General features: G+C 45.5%; 1 protein-coding gene across 5 annotated transcripts in view; it reads left to right on the forward strand.

Annotated features, from left to right (window-relative positions):
* The window catches only part of pag1 (phosphoprotein membrane anchor with glycosphingolipid microdomains 1), a 344,956-nt gene that overhangs the window by 121,060 nt on the left and 202,374 nt on the right, over window positions 1-21,522 (forward strand). Inside the window, exon 3 of one of the 5 annotated variants that reach the window (XM_072467489.1) lies at window positions 4,174-4,326. The exons of the other annotated variants lie outside the window; for them this stretch is intronic. The gene's annotated coding sequence lies outside the window, so the exon portion shown is untranslated. The remainder of the gene's footprint in view (window positions 1-4,173; window positions 4,327-21,522) is intronic. 5 annotated transcript variants of the gene reach the window in all.

Genomic DNA, 21,522 nt, shown 5'->3' on the forward strand with positions numbered 1-21,522 from the left:
CTGCCCTCCCTTCCATCCCAGACACATTCCATCCCACCAGTCTCTGCAAAAGATCATCCTCTGCCATTTCCATCAACTCCAACATGATGCCATCATGAAATGCAGCTTCTCCTCACCCCCATGTTCATTATTCCACAGGGACTGCTCCCTCCATGATGTTCTGACCCACTCCTCCATCACATCAACTCCCCATCCCATTCCTACTGCACCTTTCCTTGCAATTGCAGAAAGTGCAACACCTTCTCCCTTACTTCAGCCCGCCTCACTGTTCAAGGCCCCAAGCACTCCTGTCAGGTGAAGCAACATTTCACTTGCACCTCTTTCAATTTGGTCTACAGTATTCGCTGCTCCCAATGCAATCTCCTCCACATTGGGTGACCACTTTATGGAACATCTTCACTCAGCCCGCAAGCATGCTCCTAACCTCCTTGATATTTTCATTCTGTACCTTGTTCTCATGCCCACATGTCTGTCCTTGAGCTGCTACAATGCCCCAGTGTAGCCCAAAGGAAACTGGAGGAGCAACATCTCATCTTCCAATTCGGCATGTTACAGCCCACAGGACTGAACATTGAAGTTTATAAAAAATTAATTGACGGGGCATTGGTATCGCTGGTTATGCCAGCATTTATTGCCCATCTCTAGTTGCCCTACAGAAAGTGGTGATGAGTTGCTATCTTGAACTGCTACAGTCCCTGAGGTGTAGGTACACCCACAATGCTGTTAGGGAGGGAGTTCCAGGATTTTGCCCCAGTGACAGTGAAGAATTGGCAATGTATTTCCAAGTTCAACAACTTTAGACTATGATCATTCTCCTCTTTCTTAAACCCTTTAAAAAATATATCTCATAAAAACCCTACCACTCTTCCTACGGGGCCACCTGTCTATTGTTCTGAAGGTTGCCACATATTGTTGCAATCTCTCCTCGCTACAGTATAACATACAAAACATTTCCCTCTGTTTTTAAAATTCTGATGAAGAGTCAAATGGGCTCAAAATGTCAACTCTGTTTTCTCTCCCTACTGATGCTGCCAGACCTGCTGGGTTTTTCAAACATTCTCTGTTATGATTCTTTGAAAGTTGTTTCCCTCAGTCTCCTGGGTATTGCCGAGCTGATTTCCAGCGGCAAAGCCCACTCGGCAACTCCTTGTCCCTTATGTCATGTGAGAGAACCTTTTAAGAAATGGGTATTTATTAAATAGCTGCAGTGATGTCAGAGTGTGGCTGGAGCTGGGCTGGCTGTCGTTCACTTTCACTTTGAACGAAAGCTGATGTGTGTTTGGGTTTTTAGTTTTGTTTAGAGAGCTGGATAGCTGCAGGAAAAGCAAGCAGCTGTATAAGGATCTCTCTGCAATCTAAAGACTGTCTCCAGATCATTTGAGTAATTTCAAAGTGATAACTGCTCTCAGTAGAGAATTTAAACCTGATCTATGTTAAAAAGGGTCTTTTGTCTTATGGATGTTGCAAGGAAAGACTAAGGGTTACTAATAGAATATTGTATCTGTGGGGATGATTGGTGTTGATATTTGTTAAGATGTTTACTGTGGGTTTATAAAGTGTCAACTGGTTTCATAAATAATCATTGTTTTAATTTAAAAGTACTTGCACCACACCTGTAAAGTGCTCCCCATAACCGCAATCTATTAAAAGTTGTGGGTCAGGTGAACTCCATGATACACTTTGGGGTTCTCTAAACCCTGGCCCATAACACTTACATCTGCACAATGTATTACAGCACAGTACCAGTTCTCACCAGTATGCTGCCTGGTGGCTAACACACGTATACACACAGAAATATTTTCCTCTGACTTTCACAGTAACACCTATTTCTGTTCCATTTGCAGCCAGAAAACTATCTGCCCCTCTTTGGAGTCAAAGTCTGAAAACTGTGGCTTGCTTTTTCTATTGTTTTCAGTTACGGATCCCATGAGCATGTCTCAAAATCACAGAATCACTACAATGCAGAAGGAGGCCATTAGGCCCATTGAGTCTGCACCAGCCAGGTACTGGCAGGGATTCGCAGATGTCATGTCCCAGGTATTGAAAACTGGGGTGGTAATGAGCCCTGAGGTGCCAATCTTTGGGGTTTCGAAGGGCCCGGGAGTCCAGGAAGAGAGAGAGGCCGATGTTCTGGCCTTTGCTTCCCTGGTAGCCCGGCGACAATTACTGTCAGCATGGAGGGACTCAAAGCCCCCGAGGGCTGAGGTATGGCTATCGGACATGGCGAGCTTTCTTGGCCAAAAGAAAGTCAAGTTCGTCTTGACAGGTTCGCTATTAGTGTTCGCCCGAAGGTGGCAGCCATTTATTGACTTCTTCGCTGAGGATTAAGTGTCAGCGGGGTGGGGGGGGGGGGGGGGTGGCTAGGGTAGAGTAGAGTAGAGTAGAGGGATATTGAGGCAGGTCCTTGCGTGAACAGAGCCGTGGTTTGCACTATGTTTAATTTGTGTCTTGACTTTTTTTCTTTTCAGTCCAAGATGTGCAGCTTAAGTGGATTGGCCATGCTAAATTGCCCTTAGTGTCCAAAATTGCCCTTAGTGTTGGGTGGGGTTGCTGGGTTGTGGGGATAGGGTGGAGGTGTGGACTTGGGTGGGATGCTCTTTCCAAGAGCCGGTGCAGACTTGATGGACTGAATGGCCTCCATCTGCACTGTAAATTCTATGATTCTTTGATTCTATGAATTTATCATGGCCAATCCACCTAACCTGCACATCTTTGGACAGTGGAAGGAAACCGGAGCACCCGAAGGAAACTCATGCAGACACAGGGAGAAAGTATAAACCCCACACCGACAGCCGCCCAAAGCCGGAATAAAACCCGGATCCCTGGTGCTGTGAGACAGCAGTGCTTGCCACTGTGCTGCCCAGGGGAGAATTTGTATGATCTCACCATTGGCCCCCTATCAAGGACACAGTTTATTACCCTAAATTAAAGGCCTAGCAAAGTGTTAGCATTGTTGATTCACAGCGCCAGGGTCCAAGGTTCGATTCGCAGCTTGGGTCACTGTCTGTGCGGTGTCTGCACGTTCTCCCTGTGTCTGATTGGGCTTCCTCCAGGTGGTCCGGTTTCCTCCCGCACATCCCGAAAGATATGGGGCGGGGTTCTCCCATTAGGCGGCAGAGTGTCCACACCGTTGGAAACGCCATCGCGTTTCATGACGGCGTGAACGGGCCGCTGGGAGTACCGGGGCCAGCACAGCGCTGGAACGGTTCATGCTGCTCCAGCCTCCCATCCCGGCATGAACTGTGCGCCGCGGGACCTGCGCATGCGCAGTGGCACTGGCGCCAACACGCGCATGCGCAGTGGCCTCCCTCAACGTGCCGGCCCTGACGTAACATGGCGAGGGAGTTTAGGGGCCGGCGCGTAAGAAAATAGGCCTGGGGAGTGAGAGGCCGACCCACCAATCGGTGCCCCCGACCCTGCGCACAGAGTTCCCGCCGGCTGCGACCAGGTGTGGCCGGCGCCGGCGGGAGTCTGCCTTTTTAGAGCGGCCGCTCAGCCCATCCGGGCCGGCGAATCGGCAGCCCGCAATCGGCACTGCGACAAATATGTCGGTGCCAATGGTGTGTCGGGGCGGCGTGGCCCGGTTGCGGGGATTCTCCGGCCAGGCCCTGGGCTGGGAGAATCCCGCCCATGCTTGTTAGGTGAATTCGACGTTCTGAATTCTCCCTCTGTGTACCCAAACAGGCACCGGAATGTGGCGACTAGAGGCTTTTCACAGTAACTTCATTGCAGTATTAATGTAAGCTTACTTGTGACAATAATAAAGATTATGATGACATATTAAGACAGAACTGTTTAATAATATTTCACACTCCTAGTACTTATCACTGACTCTGTAACCAGAGGAAATAGCCACCTTAATAATGTTCAAATTTTAGAAATTTCTATTAAATCTTCCCTTATTTTTCTATGCTCAGTAGCATAAGTCCCAAGTATAAGTGAGATGACTTGCACCTATATCATGCCTTAGGATATCCGAACGTGGTTTACAACTCATGAAGTATTTTTAAATACTGTTGTAAGGAAATGCAACAGCTAATATGTGAGCAGAAAAGTTCCAGAAGGAGCACTAAGATAAATGACCAGTAAGTAGTTTTTTGATAATGTTTCAGAAATAAATGCTGGCCAAGACACCAGGGAAACATTTCAGCTGTTCTTCGACTTCTGTTACAGGATCCTTTTATGTCCGCATGAGATCAGAAAGCTAGCCAATGTTTAATGACTATTCTGCAAGATGGCAATCTGTCAGTGAAGTAACAGCCCAGATTAAAGAAAAGAAAGGCTTGTGTTTATAAAGCATCTTTCACAACCTTAAGGGACCCCAAGGTATTTTGCAACTATTTAAATATTTTTCAAGTGCAGCCATTGTAATTTCAGTATGTTGTATGTGCTCAAATCCTTGAATGAAGTTTTAGTCCACAACCTTCTGATTCAGGTGAGAGTGGTAGTACTGAGTGAAAAGTTAACCTGTAAGCCCTGTATCTTAAGCATCTCAACACTGTGTTTCAGTTCTCCAGTCCAAATCATCTATATATGCCAAGAACAAATGGGGATCCCGTACTAATGACTTAGGAAAAAGATTGGAAGTGATGTACCCATCTGACAATTGTTTAAAAAATATATTTAGAGTACCCAATTATTTTTTCCCCAATTAAGGGACAATTTAGCATGGCCAATCCACCTAACCTGCACATCCTTGTGTTGTGGGGGTGAAACCCACGCAGACATGGGGAGAATGTGCAAACTCCACATGGACAGTGACCCAGGGCCGGGATTCGAACCCGGGTCCTCAACACCGTAGTCCCAGTGCTAAACACTGCTCACCATGCCGCCCCAACATTTGACAATTTGCTTAGATCTGTCAAACTGCTCGGTATCTATACAAAGGCAATACTGATGCTGGAAATCTGAAATAAAAACAGAAAATGATGGATTTACTGAGCAGCATCTATCGCAAGAGAAATACTTGATGCTTCAGGTGAATGACCTTTCATCATTTGGACTGAAAGGTTGTGAGATTTTGTCGAATGGTGGCGGTCTCCTCGTTGCAATGGTTTTCAGGTTGCTGGCACCTATGGGCAAGAGGCAGAATCTCCGCCATGATATTGCAAAGAGGAGGCAAATAAGAGCCAGTAGGCCAGGAGGTAGAGAGTTAGCCCATGCTGCCGGATGCACGCTGCTGGCACATTCAGAGGGCCTGGAGCCTCAGCAGTGCTAATGCGAGAGGTGGCTGTTTGTAAGACAGCAAGGAAAATGCAAGGTAACCCTCCTTTTAGGTACCCTTGGAAAGGTAAGCTTTAAATAAATTTCCACATGGCCAAGCAGGCAAGGCCTACAGAATGGAGCAGAAACGCCTCCAGTTGCAGCCTCTGAGGGGCCACGTTTGCCAAAAGCTACCTCCGACTGTCATGGAGGCTCCGGCTTTGATGATCATTCCCATTCAGGTGACTGCCTCCTGATGTAACAAGGGACCACTCTGCCACTGGCGAAAAAAAAACACCCTTCATTGGGCTATTGATCATTCAGATTGGCTACTCGTCTCCGTTTGGTCGGCAGCTGAGCAGCCACCATTCCCACCAATGGGAAACCTCCCGGCAGAGCGACTGCATGGGGAGCCATCCCTCCCTCGCTCACCAACATTATACCAACCCTCCCCAATCTCGCCAGCTGGGGGCTGGTTACATCCCATCCATTAATACTGTTTCTCTCCAAAGATGCTGCCAAACCTGCTGAGTGTTTCTGGAATGTTCTGTTTTTCTAACTTGGTATCCATGCTGGTACATTTTCTCATACCATACATCTGAATTTTAGAACAGGTCCCATTTTGAGTATACTTTATATGCCTTCTGAAATTTGATTTATGCAAATCTGCTTCATTCCCTTTGTCTAATTGATCATTACTTCAAAAATGATTTACCCTAATCAACTTCATGTTGATTGGGTTTGATTAATCCATGTAACTTTAAAGTTCATTAATTTTATCCCAATTTTGGATTCCAGGAATTTGTCCCTTATTGATAATTGTATTAAACTGGGTGACCATTGATCAAATTTTCCTTTTCTCCCTTTTGAATAGAGTAATATATTTATGAATTACCAAATTATTTTAATATCAGTGCTCTCCATACAATTTAAAATTAGATTGGATTGGATTAATTGTCTCGTGTACCGAAGTACAGTGAAAAGTATTGTTCTGCGTACAAACTAGGCAGATCGTTCCATACATGAAAAAATATAGGATGTATGATAAGTACACCATGTAAATACAAAGACACAGACATCGGATGAAGCATACGGAGTGTAGGACTGTCCAGTAGAGAGGATGTGTGGAGAGAGCAGTTCAGTCCATAAGAGGGAGTCTGGTAACAGCGGGCAAAAAACTGGTTTTGAACCCATTAGTGCATGTTAGACTTTTGTATCTTCTGCCCGAAGGAAGAGGTTGGAATAGGGAATACCCCGGGTAGGATGGATCTTTGATTATGCTTCCCACTTTCCCAAAGCAGCGGGAGGTGTAGATGGAGTCAATGGATGTGAGGCGGGTTTGCGTGATGGACTGGGCTGTGCTCATGACTCTCTGTAGTTTCTTACAGTCTTAGGCCGAGCAGTTGCCATACCAGGCTGTGATGCAGCCGGATAGGATGCTTTCTATGGTGCATCTGTAAAAATTGATAACAGTCAATGTGTTCATGCCGAATTTCCTGAGGAAGTATAGGCGCTGTTGTGCTTTCTTGGTCATAGTGTCGACGTGGATGGACCAGAACAGATTGTTGGTGATGTGCACACCTAGGAATTTGAAGCTGTCAACTATCTCCACCTCTGCACCATTGATACAGACAGGCTGTGTATGATACTTTGCTTCCTGAAGTCTATGACCAGCTCCTTAGTTTTGCTGACATTGAGGGAGAGATTGTTGTCAATACAGCATGCCACGAGGTTCTCTATCTCCCTCCTGTATTCTGACTCATCGTTGTTTGAGATCCGACCCACTATGGTTGTGCCATCAGCAAGCTTGTAGATGTAGTTGGAGCCATATTTTACCACACAGTCGTGTGTATATAGGGAGTATAGTAGAGGGCTAAGTACGCATCCTTGAAGGGCCCCGGTATTGAGGACTATCGTGGAGGTGTTGTTTATCCTTACTGATTGTGGTCTATGGGTCAGGAAGCCGAGGATCCAGTTGCAGAGGGAGGAGCCAAGTCCTAATTTTTGGAGTTTTGATATGAGTTTGGCTGGGATTATGGTGTTGGAGGCGGAGCTGTAGTCAATGAATAGGAGTCTAACGTAGGAGTCCTTGTTGTCGAGATGCTCCAGGGATGAGTGTAGGGCCAGGGAGATGGCATCTGGACCAGTTGTGGCGGTATGTGAATTGCAGTGGATCAAGGCATTCTGGGAATATGGCGTTGATATGTCTCATTACCAACCTCTCGAAGCACTTCATAATGTTGGCTGACAGGGCCACCAGACGGTCGTCATTTACGCATGTTGTCTGGTTCTTCTTTGGCACCGGTATGATGGTGGTCTTCTTGAAGTAGGTGGGAACCTGGGAACGGAGTAGGGAGAGGTTGGAGATGTCCACGAACACACTGGTCCGCATTAATGCCTTTTACGTTTTGATCCACAATGTCATTTGTACACCGTAGCATATTATTACAGGCATCTCCAAATATTAGTAACGGATCCTGTGCAAAAACTGTAATAGAACGAGACCCAAAAAAATTCACTTCAGCATCTTCCTGTTGTCAAAGGAGACAAAAGAGCCCTGCTGTTATGTCTAGAGTCAAATCCTATCAAAGTCATTACAATAAAAATATATTCAAATATTTTGCATCTTGGGTATGTTGACATGATATTTTGTTTGTATATATTCAAAACTTGGTTTGAATTCAAAATGGGTAAGAATTCAATTACTGTCTGTGTAAAATATTCATAGTTATGTCTTTTCTGGTTACCTTAATTGTTTTTGATCTACTTTAAAGTAAATAATTCTGACCGTGAAGCCATATTTCATGATTTCCCTCATTTTGGCATACATTAGCAGAGTATAAATGATTAAGTGTGGATATCCGAAGCATACAGCTGTATCTTTCAATTAAAGCCGCAAATAAATCACATTGACAGGAAAGAATGTCTTAAATGTATGTTATTTGCAAGATTAATCATGTATGACTGTTAGCTGGATTGAAAAACAAAAAAATAAACATAAAGCCATTTCAAGATAAACAGCAAGCAATATAATTTGATAAAATAACAGTGGTATTCTTCCGTGACACATGGTACATTATCTGAGAAAATGACCAAATCTGTTGGGGATCTCCCCATGTCAAAATTGTTCTTGATCACATCCTTGTCCTCCATGGTTGGCCACACTATTTTGTTCTGCCATTATCTGCACCTCTTGAAAGAAAAGACTCAAGTGGCATATCCCTTTTAAGCTCATGGCTAAACCACTTGTTGTTTTGCAAGTAAGTACGGTAAAGTCGCCATAGTCCCAGATGACCATAGGCTGCTTTCCCCTTTGAGGGGGAGAGGGTGGTGATTTAACCTGAGGATCACCACACCTCAGGCGAGGGGCATGGTTGAGAAGGTGGGGCCTTCAGGCAGTATGGGAATTCAACCCACGCTGCTGGCTCTGCATCACAAACGAGCTGTCTAGCCAAGTGAGCTAAACGGCCCCACTAGGGCCATTAAATCATAGGGCACCATTAACTTCCCATCGAAAGTGAAGCTCTTTCCTTTAAATTTCTAAAGTTTAATTTGTGAGTAAGACTTGGGCAAGGTGAATCAGAGTCTAATTGCCCATTGGTAAAGGAAGCTTGCAGATGAACAGATTGCTTAATATTAAGGATTTCTGTCAATAACTGGCTTTTTTTTTAAGACTGTTTGCATCTGCAGCAAAGATGTACCTGGAAAGGCACATTTTAAAAATTAATTCATAGGACATCGGCATTGCTGGCTGGGCCCTAATTGCCCTTGAATTGAGTAGGCCATTTCAGAGGCCAGATATAAGTCAATCACACTCGGCCAACCAGTTACAGGACATTCTGGAGGGGGAGGGTGAACAGCCTGTGGTCATGGTACACATCGGTACAAACAACATAGGTAAAAAAAGAGATGAGGTCCTAAAAGCAGAATATAGGGAGTTAGGTTCTCAGGATTACTACCAGTGTAACGTGCTAGTTAGAGTAGAAGTAGCAGGATATAGTGGATAAATATGTGGCTGAAGAGATTGGGGGGGGGGGGGGGGGGGGGGGGTCAGATTCCTGGGGCATTGGGACTGGTTCTGGGGCAGGTGGGACTGGTACAAACTGGGCGGGTTACAACGTGGCAGGACCGGGACTGATGTCCTTGGGGGAGTATTTGCTAGAGCGGTTGGGGATGATTTAAACTAATATGGTAGGGGAATGTGGAGGAAATAAGGGTAGGAGTCGGAGGAGGAAATAAGGACAAAAACAAAAGACAAAGGGGAATAAGAAAAATGACAGACAGATAAACCAGGAGCCAGATTCAAACAGGGCCAGAGTGAAAAATATTGGAAGCGGGGCTAGTAATGTCAAAAAGACGAGCTTAAAAACTTTGTGCCCTAATGCGCGGAGCATTCACAATAAAGTGGATGAATTCATTGTGCAAATAGACGTAAACAGGTTTGACGTATTCGGAATTGCGGAGACATGACTGCAGAGTGACTAGGGATGGGAACTGAATGTCCAGGGGTATTCCGCATTTAGAAAACACAGTCAAAAGGAAAAGGCGATGGGGTTGCATTGCTGGTCAAGGAGAAAATTAACACAATAGTGAGGGAGGATACTAGTTCCGACAATGCAGAATCTGTATGGGTAGAGGGGAGAAACCGCAAGGGGCAAAAAATGTTAGTGGCCGTCATATATAGACCCCAAACTGCAGTGATAATGTTGGGAATGGCATTAAACAGGAAATTAGAGACGCATGTGATAAAGGAACAACTATAATGACCGGGCAAACACGGTAGCACAGTGGTTAGCACTGTTGCTTCACAGCGCCAGGGTCCTGGGTTCAATTCCCGCTTGGGTCACTGTCTGTGTGGAATCTGCATGTTCTCCCCGTGTCTGCGTGGGTTTCCACTGGGTGCTCCGGTTTCTTCCCACAAGTCCCGAAAGACGTCTTGTTAGGTGAATTGGACATTCTGAATTCTCCCTCTGTGTACCCTAACAGGTGCCGGATTGTGGTGACTAGGGGCGTTTCATAGTAACTTCATTGCACTGTTATTGTAAGCCTACTGGTAATAATAAAAATTATTATTATGGGTGATTTTAATCTGCATATAGATCGGGAAAAATAAATTATCCACAATACCATAGCGAAGGAATTCATAGGACTGTATGCGGGATGATTTCCTGGATCGATATGTTGAGGAGCCAACTAGAAAACCGGCCATCCTAGACTGGGTACTGTGTAATGGGAACAAAATCATTGGCAATCTAGTTGTGAGCAACACCTTTGGGATGAGCGACCGTAATATGGTAGAGTTGGGTTGACTATGATAGATTGTGGAATGTTACTTAAAGGGATGACAGTGGTACGTGAAGAGAAAAAGATTGGTGAAGACAAATGTGGGTCCCTTACACTCAGAAACAAGGGAATACATTATAGGGGACAAAGACATGGCTGAGCAACTAAATACATACTTTGGTTCTGTCTTCACAAATGAGGACACAAATAAGTTACCAGAAATGTTGGGGAATACAGGGTTTAGTGAGAAGGAGGAATTAGAGGTGATCAATATCAGTAGAGAAATGGTGTTGGGGAAATTGATGGGATTGAAGGCTGATGAATCCCCAGGGCCTGATAATCTATATCCCAGGAGGTAGCTCTCGAAATAGTGGATGCATTGGTGGTCATCTTCCAGGATTCTACAGACTGCGGAACAGTTTCTGCAGACTGGAGGGTGGTGGATGTAACTCCTCTATTTAAAAAGGGAGGTAGAGAGAAAGCAGGAAATTATAGACCAGTAAGCCTGACATCAATAATGGGGAAAATTCTAGAATCCATTATCAAAGATTTTATAGCAGAGCACTTAGAAAATAGTGGCATGATCAGACAGAGTCATCATGGATTTATAAAGGGTAAACCATGCTTGACAAATCACCTGGAATTCTTCAAGGATAAACTCGTAGAATTGATGAAGGGGAGCCAGTGGATGTAGTGTATTTGGACTTTCCGAAGGCTTTTGACAAAGTTCCGCATAAAAGATTAACGTGTAAAATTAAAGCGCATGGGATTGGGGGTAGTGTATTGAGATGCATAGAAAACTGGTTGCCAGGGGAGATCTGGAGTAGTGATATTGTCACAGGACTAGTAAACCAGAGACCCAAAGTAATACTCTGGGGACCCAGGTTCAAATCCCACCAGTGCAGATGGTGCCATTTGAATTCAATAAAACAAAATCTGGAATTAAAAGTCTAATGATGACCATAAAACCATTGTTGATTTGTCGTAAAACCCCGTCTGGTTCAATAATGTCCTATTAGGGGAGATAATCTGTCATCCTTACCTGGCCTGGCCTACATGTGACTCCAGGCCTAAAACAATGTGGTTGACTTTTAACTGTCCCCTCATAGGCAATTAGAGATGAGCAATAAATGCGGGTACAGCCTGCGACGCCCACGTCCCAAGAACAAATATGAACAAAAAAAACAGGAAACAAAGAGAAGGAATTAACGGGTCTTTTTTCAGAGACGGGTGGGCTACTGCAGGGATCAGTGCTAGGAATCCAGCTAAATTAATGGTTTAGATGAGGGAACAGAATATCATGTATTTTGCAGATGACACCAAGTTGGGTGGGAGGGTGAGCTGTGAGGAGGATGCAGGGATTTTTCAGTGTGATTTGGATAAGTTGAGTGAGTGGGCAAATGAATGGCATGCGCAGTATAATTTGGATAAATGTGAGGTTATCCACTTGTAGCAAAAACAAGAAAGCAGACTATTATCCCAATGGCCATAAATTAGGAGAGAGGAACATGCAACAAGACCTAGGTGTCTTCGCACACCAGTCATTGAAGCTGAGCAGGCAGGTACAACAAGCGGGAAAGAAGGCAATTGGTATGCTGGCCTTCATTGTGAGTACAGGAGCAGGGATGACTTGCTGAAATTATACAGGGCCTTGGTGAGGCCACACCTGAATATTGTGTGAAATTTTGGTCTCCTTTTCTGAGGAACAATGTTCTAGCTATAGGGAGAGTGCAGCAAAGGTTTACCAAACTGATTCCTGGGATGGCAGTGCTGATGTATGAGGAGAGATTTAATTGGTTAAGATTGTATTCGCTGAGCTGGGAGGGTGCAGACGGTGAAGATGACGGTCCTCCCGAGATTCCTGTTCATGTTTCAATGTCTCCCCATCTTTATTCCGCGGTCCTGTTTTAAACGGGTCAACAAAGTGATTTCTGGCTTTGTTTGGGCGTGCAAGAACCCGCGAGTAAGGACGGCAATGCTTGAGCGGAGTCGGGGAGAGGGCGGGCTGGCGCTGCCAAATTTTAGTAACTATTACTGGGTGGTGAATATAGCCATGATCTGGAAGTGCGTGGTGGGGGAGGGGTCGGCATGGGAGCGTATGGAGGCGGCTACATGCAAGGGCATCAGTTTGGGGGCGTTGGTAACTGCACCTCTGCCGTTTCCGCCGGTACGGTACTCCACCAGCCCCGTGGTGGTGGCGGCCCTGAGAGTCTGGGGGCAATGCAGGAGACATGTGGGAGCAGAGGGAGCATCGGTCTGGTCCCCAATCTGAAATAATCACCGGTTTGCCCCGGGAAGTATGGATGGGGGTTCCGGATATGGCGGAGAGCAGGGTTTGAGAGGACCGGGGATATTTTTATAGAGGGGAGCTTTCCGGGTTTGAGGGCGCTGGAGGAGAAGTTTGGGTTGGCAAGGGGAAACAAATACAGATATCTGCAGGTGCTGGACTTCCTACGTAAACAGATGTCAACCTTCCCGCTCCTACTGCTAAGGGGGATTGTTGCTAACTTTTGGTTGGCTCTTAATTTGACTCTGTTTAATCACATTTGCTCAAGAGTTGCCAGGTATCTTTCGACACCGCCACAAGGTTCAGAACCGAATACTGATCAATGGCTCGATACACCAGTTAGTAAGTTCAAAAACATTGCTCATTTATTTATACACAGTCAAATCTACTCATGCATAAACTCTACAAACTAAACTACCACTATTACTAAAGCCTATACTTAGCTTCGGGTGCCCACTCAGTCAGAGGAACAATGGCCGTTGCTCGATTCCCCATGGTAGGCTTATGCAGAAAGTAAGGAGGCATGGGATAGTGGGAAATTTGGCCAGTTGGATAACGGACTGGCTAACCGATAGAAGTCAGAGAGTGGTGGTGGATGGCAAATATTCAGCCTGGATCCCAGTTACCAGTGGCGTACCGCAGGGATCAGTTCTGGGTCCTCTGCTGTTTGTGATTTTCATTAATGACTTGGATGAGGGAGTTGAAGGGTGGGTCAGTAAATTTGCAGACGATACGAAGATTGGTGGAGTTGTGGATAGTAAGGAGGGCTGTTGTCGGCTGCAAAGAGACATGGATAGGATGCAGAGCTGGGCTGAGAAGTGGCAGATGGAGTTTAACCCTGAAAAGTGTGAGGTTGTCCATTTTGGAAGGACAAATATGAATGCGGAATATAGGGTTAACGGTAGAGTTCTTGGCAATGTGGAGGAGCAGAGAGATCTTGGGGTCTATGTTCATACATCTTTGAAAGTTGCCACTCAAGTGGATAGAGCTGTGAAGAAGGCCTATGGTGTGCTCGCGTTCATTAACAGAGGGATTGAATTTAAGAGCCGTGAGGTGATGATGCAGCTGTACAAAACTTTGGTAAGGCCACATTTGGAGTACTGTGTACAGTTCTGGTCGCCTCATTTTAGGAAGGATGTGGAAGCTCTGGAAAAGGTGCAAAGAAGATTTACCAGGATGTTGCCTGGAATGGAGAGTAGGTCTTACGAGGAAAGGTTGAGGGTGCTAGGCCTTTTCTCATTAGAGCGGAGAAGGATGAGGGGCGACTTGATAGAGGTTTATAAGATGATCAGGGGAATAGATAGAGTAGACAGTCAGAGACTTTTTCCCCGGGTGGAACACACCATTACAAGGGGACATAAATTTAAGGTGAAAGGTGGAAGATATAGGAGGGATATCAGAGGTAGGTTCTTTACCCAGAGAGTAGTGGGGGCATGGAATGCACTGCCTGTGGAAGTAGTTGAGTCGGAAACATTAGGGACCTTCAAGCAGCTATTGGATAGGTACATGGATGACGGTAAAATGATATAGTGTAGATTTATTTGTTCTTAAGGGCAGCACGGTAGCATTGTGGATAGCACAATTGCTTCACAGCTCCATGGTCCCAGGTTCGATTCCGGCTTGGTCATTGTCTGTGCGGAGTCTGCACGTCCTCCCAGTGTCTGCGTGGGTTTCCTCCGGGTGCTCCGGTTTCCTCCCACATTCCAAAGATATGCGGGTTAGGTGAATTGGCCAATGATAAATTGTCCTTAATGTCCAAATTGCCCTTGGTGTTGGGTGGAGGTGTTGAGTTTGGGTATGGTGCTCTTTCCAAGAGCCGGTGCAGACTCAAAGGGCCGAATGGCCTCCTTCTGCACTGTAAATTCAATGATAATCTATGATTAATCTAGGACAAAGGTTCGGCACAACATCGTGGGCCGAAGGGCCTGTTCTGTGCTGTATTTTCTATGTTTTCTATGTTCTATGTTCTGAGGCTGTTGGGTTGAGCTGTTTACAGGGTAGCAACGAGGAGCGTCTATCTCGTAGCGTGCGTTGACTTGGAACTTACTTGGTCTGGTGCAGCTGCTAGGCAGGTAAGGAGGGCGGTTCTCCCTTGGGGGATACCTTTTATACTGAAAAGGGCTTCGCGTGCTTTTGGGCGGGCCTTGAACTTGGCCTCAACTAATTGGGTCTTTCCCAATCATCTATATCGATTTTCCTCCAGTAGAGGGTTGGTTCCCTGATCGCTGGGCGTGTCCTGGTGACTGTCCGTCTGCTTTGTCTTAGCTTCTTCTCGCGCTGGGGAGTCTGCCTTAACATTGTGTATCTAAATGTTTCCCTTTTGTCCCCGGAGATGGCTCATTAGTATGTAGATTGTTTGGTAGTTTCTGTCCTGTCTGAGAGTTTAAGGTTCTAACCAACAGACAGAGCTTGCACCTGCTCGTTTCTTAGCATTGTCCAATTTTCCCTGCATTCTTTGCAAGTGTCCATTTTGTAATCGGGACGTGGCCATCCCAGATGGCTACAGGATTCAGGACAGGATAGTTTCCAGAGGTTGGTTAGGAGAAGGGAGCGTCTCCGACATTTACAAGGAACTTATGGGGTCAGAGGAGACGCAGACCGAGGAGCTGAAACGCAAGTGGGAGGAGGAGCTGGGAGGAGAGATAGAGGATGGTCTGTGGGTGGAAGCATTGAGTAGAATCGACGCGTCCGCAACATGTGCCAGGCTCAGCTTGATACAATTTAAGGTCATTCACCGGGCTCACATGACAGTGTCCCGGATGAGCAGATTCTTTGGGGTGGAAGACAGGTGTGCAAAATGTGCGGGAGGACCAGTGAACCGTGTCCACATGTTCTGGGCGTGTCTGAAACTTAGGGGATTTTGGCAGGGGTTTGCAGATGCCATGTCCACGGTGTTAAAAACAAGGGTGACGCTGGATCCAGAGGTGATGATTTTCGGGGTGTCGGAAGACCCGGGAATCCAGGAGGAGAAAGAGGCAGATGATTTGACCTTTGCTTCCCTGGTAGCCCGGAGACAGATACCATTAGCTTGGAGGGACTCAAAGCCCCCAAAGTCAGAGTCCTAGCTATTGGACATAGCTAGCATTCTCTGTTTGGAGAAAATCAAGTTTGCCTTGAGAGGGTCACTGTTAGGGTTCACCCGGAGGGGGCAACCATTCATCGACTTCCTCGCGGAAAATTAATCATCAGCAGAAGGAGAGGGGGTTGGGGGGGGCTAGTTTAGCTTTGAGTAGGGGGTTAATAAAGGTGGAACCTGTAAGGGAGGGAGACGGCTTTTGCACTATGTTTATAGTTTCATGTACATTGTTTATTGTGTTGTTGTTATAATACCTCAATACCTCAATAAAATGTTTATTTTTAAAAAAAAGATTGAATTCGCTGGAGTTCAGAAGATTGGATTGGATTGGATTTGTTTATTGTCACATGTACCAAGGTACAGTGAAAAGTATTTTTCTGCGAGCAGCTCAACAGATCATTAAGTACATGGGAAGAAAAGGGAAGAAAAGAAAATACATAATAGGGCAACACAACATAGAGTAGTGAGGCCGTGGAATTCCCCACCTGCTACAGTAGTGAACTTGCCAACATTGAGGGCATTTAAAAGTTTACTGGATAAACATATGGATGATAATGGCATTGTGTAGGTTAGATGGCTTTTGTTTCGGTGCAACATCGTGGGCCGAAGGGCCTGTACTGCGCTGTTTCGTTCTATGTTCTGTATACAATGGAACTACATAAGCACTGGCATCGGATGAAGCATACAGGGTGTAGTGTTAATGAAATCAGTCCATAAGAGGGTCATTTAGGAGTCTGGTGACAGTGGGGAAGAAGCTGTTTTTGAGTCTGTTCGTGCGTGTTCTCAGACTTCTGTATCTCCTGCCCGATGGAAGAAGTTGGAAGAGTGAGTAAGCCGGGTGGGAGGGATCTTTGATTATACTGCCTGCTTTCCCCAGGCAGCGGGAGGTGTAGATGGAGTCAATGGATGGGAGGCAGGTTCGTGTGATGGACTGGGCGGTGTTCACGACACTCTGAAGTTTCTTGCGGTCCTGGGCCGAGCAGTTGCCATACCAGGCTGTGATGCAGCCTGATAGGATGCTTTCTATGGTGCATCTGTAAAATTTGGTAAGAGTTAATGTGGACATGCCGAATTTCCTTAGTTTCCTGAGGAAGTATAAGCGCTGTTGTGCTTTCTTGGTGGTAACGTCGACGTGGGTGGACCAGGACAGATTTTTGGAGATGTGCACCCCTAGGAATTTGAAACTGCTAACCATCTCCACCTCGGCCCCGTTGATGCTGACAGGGATGTGTACAGTACTTTGCTTCCTGAAGTCAATTACCAGCTCTTTAGTTTTGCTGGCATTGAGGGAGAGATTGTTGTCGCTACACCACTCCACTAGGTTCTCTATTTCCCTCCTGTATTCGGACTCATCGTTGTTCGAGATCCGGCCCACTATGGTCGTATCGTCAGCAAACTTGTAGATGGAGTTGGAACCAAGTTTTGCCACGCAGTCGTGTGTGTACAGGGAGTAGAGTAGGGGGCTAAGTACGCAGCCTTGCGGGGCGCCGGTGTTGAGGACTATTGTGGAGGAGGTGTTGTTGTTCATTCTTACTGATTGTGGTCTGTTGGTCAGAAAATCGAGGATCCAGTTGCAGAGTGGGGAGCCAAGTCCTAGGTTTTGGAGCTTTGATATGAGCTTGGCTGGGATTATGGTGTTGAAGGCAGAGCTGTAGTCAATAAATAGGTGTCTAATGTAGGAGTCCTTGTTTTCGAGATGCTCTAGGGATGAGTGTAGGGCCAGGGAAATGGTGTCTGATGTGGACCGGTTGCAGCGGTATGCGAATTGCAGTGGATCAAGGCGTTCTGGGAGTATGGAGGTGATGCGCTTCATGATCAACCTCTCGAAGCACTTCATTACGACTGAAGTCAGGGCCACTGGTCGGTAGTCATTGAGGCAAGTTGCCTGGTTCTTCTTTGGTACCGTATGCTGGTGGTCTTCTTGAAGCAGGTGGGGACCTCGGAGTGGAGTAGGGACAGGTTAAAGATGTCCGTGAATACCTCTGCCAGCTGGTCCGCGCAGGCTCTGAGTGCACGACCAGGGATCCCGTCGCCTTCCGAGGGTTCACTTTCAGGAAGGCCAATCTGACTTCGGAGGCTGTGATGGTGGGTATGGGTGAATTATGGGCTGCTGGGGCACTCGCCAGCGGATTGTTGGTTACCTGCTCGAACTGGGCATAGAATGCATTGAGTTCATCGGGGAGGGGTGCGCTGCTGCCAGAGATACTGTTCGGCTTCGCTTTGTAGCCCGTTATGTTGTTTAGTCCTTGCCACAACCGCCGAGAGTCTGTCTGTGACTCTAGCTTGGCACTGTGAATGAGGGGGAATCTCATTTTTATAGGGCATTTTATAGGGAAACCTATAAAATTCTAACAGAACTAGACAGGGTTGATGCAGGAAGGATGGTGGGTGTGTCTAGAACCAGGAGTCACAGTCTGAGGATACGGGTTAGACCATTTAGGAGAGAGGTGAGGAGAAATTTTGTTACCACAGGAAGTAGTTGAGTCCAAAACATTGTACAGTTTCAAGAAGCAGTTCGGTATAGCAGTTAGATATAGCACTTCAGGCGAAGGCGATCAAAGGATATGGGGGAAAGCGGGATTAGGCTGTTGAGATGAATGGCGGATGAGGCTTGAAGGGCCGAATGGCCTCCTCCTGCTCCTATTTTTTGTGACTCCTGTGCTTAACACACAATGGATAACTGTTTTGCATTTTACAAATTCTGCCATATATTGTGAGGAAAAACATGCCTGCAGTATTTGAGAAGCTCGGCTGATGCATGTTCCATGATTCAGCTCAAATCCAACAAGCTGCAAAAATAGTTACACCCACAGATTGATGAAAAATGATAGTGAGGGTAAAGGTTTGGGTTCAGTGCATTGGTACATTTGCATGGTGTGTTACTGCCAGAATTGCTGATTGAACGCAGAATATTAAACGGGGTGTAGAACAACCAAATATTGTGGTCCAATTTGGAACCAGTGAGATGGGTAAGAAAAGAGTCGTAGTTCGACAGTTTCCGGACAATGGAGAAATTTCAAGAGTGGGGCCTCAAAGGTACTAATCGCTGGATTAATCCCAGTGCTACATGCAGGTGAGTATAAGAGAAATAGGATAAGATAGTATAACGCTATGGCTGGCGAAATGGTGCAGGTGGGAGGGCTTCAGAATCTTAGGGAGTTATTTGGGACCAGTTCTGAGGCAGTGGTGATCTTAACAGGACGGATTGAATGTACCTCAACAGGGCTGGTACAAGTCTTTTTGTCATGAGATCAGCAATGAGGAATTAATCTAATTTGACAATGGGTTAGACACTGAACTGAAACACTAGAGGGGAGATTAGAAAGCAATACATAGAATAAAGTAATTCAGAAATAGGAAGGATGAGACTTGGAAATCTCATGCTAACTGAGATTATTTTAACTCCATGTACATAAATGAACAGAATGGCAATAAGGTTGACATAATAGAATCTTTATTGTCATAAGTAGGCTTCCATTAACACTGCAATGAAGTTACCATGAAAAGCCCCTTGTCGCTACATTCTGGCGTCTGTTCGGGTATACAACAGGAGAATTCAGAATGTCTAAATTACCTAACGCACGTCTTTCGGGACTTGTGGGAAGAAACCGAATCACCCGGAGGAAACCCACTGAGACATGGGGAGAACGTGCAGACTCCGCATAGACTGTGACCAAGTTGGGAATCAACCTGGGACCCTGGCGCTGTGAAGCAACAGTGCTAACCACAGTGCTACTGTGCCATCCGGTGAACTGCAGGCACACGTTAGGCCCTGAACTGTGCCCCCATTTACTAGATTCCCTTGCTACGGAAACAACCTTTTGGTATGTACCCTATCAAACCTATTTAGAATCTTGTCAGCTTCAATGAGATCACCTCTCATCCTTCTAAACACGAGAGAGTGCAGGCTCAATTTCCTCAGCCTCCCACAATAGAGCAACCCTTCCATCCCAGGATCCAATCTCGTGAACTTTCATTGCACCGGTTTCAATGCAACTTCCCCTAAATATGGAGACTAAAACTGCATGTCATAATCCTGATGTAACCTCACCAAAACCCTCTACAATTGGCAGAAGACTTTCTTGCTCTTGTATTTCCATCCTCTTGCAATAAAGACCAACATGCCATTTGCTGTACCTGCATGCCAACTTTCTATGATCCTTCTATGGGTATACACCGGTTCCTCTGAATATCAGCATTTACAAATTCACATCTTTTAAAAAAAAATTCTGCTTTACCATTATACTATCAAAGTGAATAACCCCCACATTACATCCACCTGTCAACTTATTGGCCACTCATTTAATCTTTCTATGGCTGGTATTTTCCCAGATATTGGCAAAGTACAGCACAGGAACAGGCCCTTCGGCCCTCCAAGCCTGTGCCGACCATGCTGCCCGTCTAAACTAAAATTTTCTGCACTTCTGGGGTCCGTATCCCTCTATTCCCATCCTATTCATGTATTTGTCAAGATGCCCCTTAACCATCACTATCGTCCCTGCTTCCACCGCCTCCTCCGGCAGCGAGGCCAATGTCGGGCAGGAAAAGCAGCATTGAAGTTCCAATGGCAATGGCGGCTTTGGCTGCCATATACCTTTAATTTACCATCTCTTGACTGTGGATATCCCAATCCCTTGTTCTGGTTACTTTTCAATTATTCCAAGCTAATTCAACTGAATACTTCCTTTTGCAATAAGACACTGTTAGGCCCACTGTAGATTCTCCCACTATTTTCAAATTGGGCAATTTTCCAGCTTCTCTTCCCGTACAAGATTCAAACTGAGATTAAGCCTTACCTGCATTCCACATTGAGAGTAATGGAGTTTATTTTTATTTTTTTACTCTGCTTACAGCACAGGTCTAGCTAACTGTTGTTTACTTTGGTCATCTTCTTTCAGTAACTGTAAACCACACAAGATCCTAACTGTGATTAACTCTCTCGGCAAATACCCAGATAAATTGAAACCAGAGAATCTCCCTAAACTCCATCCAACCTGCTCTGGGCTGTCTTCAAAAAAGTTCATTTTCCTTCATTTAAAAATTCTTCTTCGGTCTAATGAAGTAAATGGATGTTTACAATATTTCAGGGTTTACTGAATGTTTTTTAAACTAATTTAGGTCAAACTCCCCAAAACAAAATCATTCCTCCAGACTTCCATTACTGCAAGATTTTAGACCTCATGTCTCCAGCTCTTGGCTAAGTAAGACCATCTGCTGCTTATTAGTTTTATCTCTCCGACTTAAAGAAACAGGGTCACCTTTTGACCGACCATTTGTTGAGATTTCCTGGTATTCTTTAAAGTCCAGCATTTAAGTACCTTGCCTTTCTAGCTGTTAACCTCTTATGGCAACATGACCACCAACCCCCAGACGCTAAGCTTGCTTTCATTGAATATATCTCATTTTCTACAGTTAAACTTCAATTCCTAAAACTAAAAATTATATTCTAAAATACATGAACCATGAGCTAGGTATTTGCCTCAACATGATTAAAAACAGATAAAGAAGTGACATTTAATAGATTTAAACACTCAAAGTAGAAAAGTCACCCGGATGGGATGCATCCAAGTTGCACAGGGAATTGTGGAAGTTCTGGTCAAAATTTTCCAATAATTTCTCTGGTGCCAGAGGACTGGTGGATTGAAAATGTTACAGTCCTGTTCAAAAATGGGAG

The sequence above is a fragment of the Scyliorhinus torazame genome, chromosome 11, assembly GCF_047496885.1.
Source record: "Scyliorhinus torazame isolate Kashiwa2021f chromosome 11, sScyTor2.1, whole genome shotgun sequence".
Taxonomy (NCBI): Eukaryota; Metazoa; Chordata; class Chondrichthyes; order Carcharhiniformes; family Scyliorhinidae; genus Scyliorhinus; species Scyliorhinus torazame.